Genomic DNA, 6,345 nt, shown 5'->3' with positions numbered 1-6,345 from the left:
TAACAATGTGATGGTCACGTTCCATCTGTACTCTCATTAAAAAAATTTTAAATCAATTTTACACCTTTGTTTCGTTCAGTCTCTATGGTTGTGCGCAGGTTGGAGTTTTGTTCTTTAATTTTGATTGTTAGCTTCAATTCTTTAAAGACCCACACAGACAAACAGATTCATGTGTGTCTTCGTTTTCCTGGTCATAGCTGGCATCTGGCTCCAAACTGTACGAATAGATAGCTCCAATATTGCTCACCTTTTCTGTTGCACTGCTAACATGAAGTTGGGGGTGTTAGGGGCTATAAGTTGTAAGGAAACAGAGAGCTCAGTTATGGGTGACGAAAAGCGGGCGGGGTTTCTCCCAAGTAATGGTCCTCAGAGGTGAATTTCGAATTAACTACTGCCATTCTGGAGAAGCTCAAAAAATGATTGGGATGGGTCTTTAAAGAAGAAAAGACACAATAAGGTGCAGTTTTACAAAAACTGTAAGGGCTTCAGAGCATCAAACTAATATGCCTGAAAACTGATAATAAATGATGATGAATTAACTCCGTTCTCTGTGGACTAAAGATTGCCAACAGTTTGCTCCTGTTTACCAGAGAAACTTAAGGATTTTAAATATTTAAAAAAATATCAGCATTTCATTGTTCTTTCTTTACAAAAGGAGATTCTAACTGTTTAGCCTTAGAATTATTGGTATAATTTCCAGCATGAATATTCTAATTTTTTTTATCCAGAAGCTGCTTCCCATCTGAATTTACATAAAACCTAGCTTTTCTAAGATAAGACTAGATAAGATAAGATAAGATACGCTAAGATATTCTTTATTGATCCCACGTTGGGGAAATTAAATTGTTACAGCAGTTCAGTGCAAAATAGAGAAAAGAGAAGAACAACAGCAATGTGCAAAAAGATTGAAAGGGTATTTAAAATGTGCAAAAATGCAAAAGTAATAACATTTAACAACAAGAAGAACCTACACCTATGTACACTGTTACGACATAACATGTTATATGTAAAATAAAATAAAATTAAGTAAAAGAGAGAAAATTTGGATGGGCTATGGATGCATGATAACCGGTTTGTAAATGCATATTTAAACTGTGGCATTGTACAATCTAACAGCTGTTGGAATGACTGATCTGCGGAACTGTTCCTTCCTACATGGAGGGCGTAACAGTCTGCAACTGAAGGAGCTAAGAGCTTCAGACATGCATGTGCTTTCACATCAAACAGAAAATATGAATAGAAATCAATGAGATCGCAGTATTATTTCAGATGCACTAAAAAAAAAAAGAAAAAAGAAAAGGTCCTGATCAAAAATTGTCGAAATGTGTTAGTTATGTAAAAAATCAATTGCACGGTGACAATACCACACACATATTTTACTTTCAGTCTGTTGTATGTATGATTATCAATTAAAACCATACGTTTGCTGAGAGTCAAATACCAGTGCTTTTTTTTACTGCCAACAATTTTTTACAAACTCATCCATTTAAATTCAAAGCTAGAAATTTGTGTTAGCTGCTTGATCTAGAGATGTGGAGCAGTTAGTCTGCAAGGATGTCTCCTACCTCTGCCGTTCTTCCCCATTTGACATGAAGCGGCACAGTGCTGCAAACAGCTGTGCTGTAATATACTATTGTGTTAACACTGTGGGCGCAATCCGTGTAAACACTGATTTCTATAGAGAAAATAAATGTATCCACCCTTTTTGCAAGTGCAAGACAAAAGAAGCCTATCCCTATCCCTTTCAAAAATAGCAGACTGTGTGAATGAAAACTGTTTTAACGTTGTCTCTGATGCGTTTTTGTGAAACATCTTTTTACGCCATTGGTTTTTGTGAAGCCAAACAGCAGCTTCAGCTCTGGGTGGAGTTCAGAAGGGACTGTGGGGGAACTGGCGATGCTCTGAAGTGAGGCTTGTTTGTTAAAGCATGCTGACATGTGCTAGTGCACAGTTGTGGGATACATCACTATCTAGGTCGGAACATCCATTTCTCTCATTCAATTCACAAGAACTATATTTAAAGAAATCATAAATAAATCACAGGGGTTTCTTTAATCAATGAATTAATCATGAGAGTTCTCCTCTTGTCTTCATATCCTCCTCTGCTCAGCGCTCCTTCTGGATGCTTCTTTATACCAACAGTTCATAACAGCTGGATGCATGATGGAATGTGTTTTTGTGCACTGCAGATTTGCTCTGATCTAATATTTGCTCATCTAGTTTGTCTGTGCAAACTGAACAAATGGGTATTATCTTCCTGTCATGTGGGCCACTGAACGTGGTGGAGGATTCAGTGCTGTTCAGCATCCCTCAGGGAACTTCAGCTTACCAGAGCGAGACAGGAAATAATGCAAATTAGTGAAAAATCACTAACAACTAAAGGAGATCTCCAGATTCAAGAAGCTGTTAAGTAGCTGCTCCCAGAGAAACAATTAGAAGCTTTCAAAAAAGTGCTAATACAATAAAATGTTAATTTGAAGATGTGGATGCTCTATCATCTGGAAGAGGTATTGTGTGGGTAAAGTTCCTACAACATGGCATCCATAGCTGCAGAGAGAAGCAGGGTGTCCTCTGGCTCATTTGCAGCGGATGTTAACGTGCGCTAATTTAGGTGTGCAGCACTGAAGTGAAAATCCTCCACTCATCACTTGACAGTGGCTGCCTGCAGTATGTGTATCAGAACTGCAGAGGACTACAGAACTCTTTTTTTCTTTTTATCCACTTCAGCTTAATCATTCTGTGCGACTCTGACTTTTCTGCAGAAATACTTTGACATTGTAAGTAGAAGAGGGGACTTTTGCCCCAATTTAAATGTAAATAAGATGAAAAATAAAGTTAAAAAAAAAAACAAAAAAAGTAAGATTTAAGATACTTTGAGGATCTTTAATATAAAGAATAAGCTGTTTTCAATTGTCCTTCTCTCTGTGGTGGAGAGTGCAACTTCTGATGCATTGAATCTGGACTCAACCAATACACAATCCATTTAAAACAATAGGACACAAAGAGAGAAAGAAACTAGGACCTACATTAAAACAACAGAAAAACCTTAACAAACTAAGAAAAAATGAACAAACTAAGAAAAAAAAAACAGCAGAGGAGTCAAACCAAAACCAGGTTTGACTGCGACTGTGAGAAATGGAACATGGTAAGAAAACATAACTTGAACACAAGAAAACATGACTTTATACAAGCCAAGGCAACTAAAATTAAAAGGACCTCATCTTCACAGTTCACACAGTAGAAAAATGAAATGAAAAATTAACATAACTGTAAAAAAATCCAACAAAATATGATTGAATAACCCGAAGAACAAAACCAAGAAACAGAACTGAAGACAGGGATCCGCCTGGTTCTGTGCTTGTAAATGTGTTTTTGTTAAGAATGTTGCATAAGGTGCACAACATAACAACAAAACACAATGATGTCACGTAATTATATGTTTTATGATACTCCGATCCCATTTCATATTGCTCATCTCCTTAAACTACTCTACAATAAAAACAAGTTTTCCTATTAGTTGACCCCTGATAAAGGTCACATTTAAAATAAACCAGTGATTTTCTGGAATTAGCATTTAATCCATGGTAAATGGCATATACCTTTGTAGCACTTTACAATAAGGGCCAAAGTGCTTTACAGTCACAGTCCCGTTCATCCACACACACATTCACACACTGACTCAGCTGCCGAGCACCATAACTATCAGTAGCAATGTGTGGTTCACTGTCTTGCCATACCTCGACACATTGGGGGCAAGTCAGTAACCAAACCTGCAACATTCCGATCATTGGTTGACCACGCTGCCTCTGGTCCAGCTGGTTTACATAACTTAAATTACAAACGGAGCTCCAAAGTCTTTCATGCAGTTTGTAAAATGTTTGTCACTCTTGTATAGGTAGAATTATCTGGACATAAATGGAGCCATCATACTTTATGGCTCCAAAAATGGTTTAACCCCCCCCCCCCCCCCTAATAAAAAAAGAAATAAAATAAATCGTATCTAAAAACAAGGTGGTGGTTGTTTTCCAGGTAAGGAATTTCCTGTTTCTGCTGAATGTACTCTTCATGATGGAATACGGTCCACTGTAGATGGTAATTTTGTAATCTGCATTTAGACCACCACTGTGACAGTTTTACATTCAAGTCTCCTGAGCTGTCGGTGTTGATTGATTGGCATCTCACTTTAGAATGAAACCTTTCTAAATTCTTCACTTCAGCCTTCTGGAAAGTAACTAGTCAGCAGTTTTGGAAAGAAATAAAAAAGAAGAGATACAAGATCTTTATAGTTGCTAATGATGAGTTTTACATGGCAGAAGATCATGCTGCTGGATTCTAATTGAATTGGTTAGTTCAAAAGGGGCCCAAGTCCAAGAGGTTTGTTTGTTGAAATGATTTTAATTGCATAGCTTAAAGGGAGGCTAAACCAAACGATTAATACTTTACCCAGATTTAGCACCAGTTCATAGCTAACAAATGCTATAATATGAACCTCACTTTTATCATTTTGGACTTGGGCCCTTCTTGAATTAAACAGGGGCGCTGCCATATTGGATAACTAGTGCTGCCATCTATGGGATAAAACAAAACCCATGCAAGAGAGGCACAAGTCCAAGAATTTTGCACTTAATGCTTTTTCAATGTCAAGCATAGTCAATACATTACAACAGACTTGGGACTTTTTTGCACATAATCAGATAGCTTTTCTATTGAAGACCATAGAGCATATAATATCTCTATTTTGAAAAATTGTGGACTTGGGCCCCTTTTGAAATAACCGATTCAATTGTATGACATGGTTGAAGGGCCTTTTTACACCAAATAACTGAAATTGATCCATCGGATGTTTATCATGCTCCACGATAAACATCCGATGGATTAATTTTTTGTTTGTGAATAAGACATCCAGCCAAGCCATTTTTTCTAATACAGCCATTTTGTTTGACAAGTTTAACAAAGCAGTTTTCTGCAGACAATTATAATGAATCTGAACAACCTTTCTCAAAAATTGCTATCTGTTTTTCTTTATTTATTGATTGATTGATTGATTTTTTAACTTTTCCTATCCTGCAACTGAGCAAACAGATGAGAACTGAAGGCACTTTATGTTAAACATATGTTACAACATGGGCTAATAAATTTTCTGACACCCAAGGTGTATATTTGACTGAAACCCCTTTTTGTAATTTATACTAAAGTTTTTTATGTTAATTGTATTTGTGACCGTTATTTGTTGGACGGAAGGGGGGGGGGGACAAAACTGTAAAGCATCATTAAGCATCATCATTGGATGTTTATAATCATTACTGTCAGGTGTAGATGTATATTAAATCTAAAAGGGGTGGGGCATGTCAAATGTTCCGAACATACCTGTTGGCTCCAAAAATCTTAATATATAAACATGTCAACATGTACACATTACAACTACCGTTCGCACACGCATACGTATGCATTCAGACTAAGACATGTAAAACTTTTCATTCAGTCATGCAAAACTATTTGTGCAAAGGTGAGATAGCACCTGTGCTCGAGTGACTGTTTGTGTTCTTTGAAGGTGGATGATGGAATGTAGAACAGAAGAAGGAGAGTGCCCAGTCATAACCACACCAAGCTGAGGAGTCAGTCATAACCACACCAAAGCCCCAAACTTAGCCCCCCTGCATTGGGCCAAGGTATCCCTAGCCCAGGGGTCCCATTGCTCGAGGAGCAGACCCCAAGCCCCCCACCCCACACAAAGAGAGATGTGCCAAGAAATAGCAATTCCCTGGAGCGAGCCCAGGCCCTCGCCTCCAAGCGTCACCCCTGGGAGGGCTCTGGTCAGGCACCGGCAGGACAGAGGCAGCTGACCAGTTAGGGTAACCACTGATTGCCTCAGTGGAGACCCCAGCCTGCCAAACCTCCAAGGTCTATGTGTATTTATTTGCACAGAGTCATGGCGAAAGAATGGAATTTTGAATCTTCAAAAAATCTGCCAGATGGTAGCAGAAGGTAGTTTCTGCCAGAATAAATCCAGGGATTGTAGATGCATCTTTGCATGCACTGCCTTTCGTTCAAATTTCTCCTGCAGGAATAAACACTGAGTTGATATTTTGTTTATGAAAATGAATCAGGTGAAAATTTTGCTCTTTTAAGCCTTGATTTCACTGTTATTGGCATTTTGCTTTTGTTTTTACAGCTATATGAGCCCATATATCTGCACTGTAAACCATTTACAGAACTGAACTCTTCCTCTGAGATCTGCAAGCCCTTTCTGTGCAACTGTGTGTCAAATAAAGTTTTAAATATCTTTGATTAATTGATGTGGCTTTGCATCATCTCTTCTGTTAGATGCGAGCTTGTGCGCACCCT

The sequence above is a fragment of the Oryzias latipes genome, chromosome 6, assembly GCF_053564925.1.
Source record: "Oryzias latipes strain Hd-rR chromosome 6, Olatipes_Hd-rR_3.1".
Classification (NCBI taxonomy): domain Eukaryota; kingdom Metazoa; phylum Chordata; class Actinopteri; order Beloniformes; family Adrianichthyidae; genus Oryzias; species Oryzias latipes.
This window is presented reverse-complemented; position numbering follows the sequence as displayed.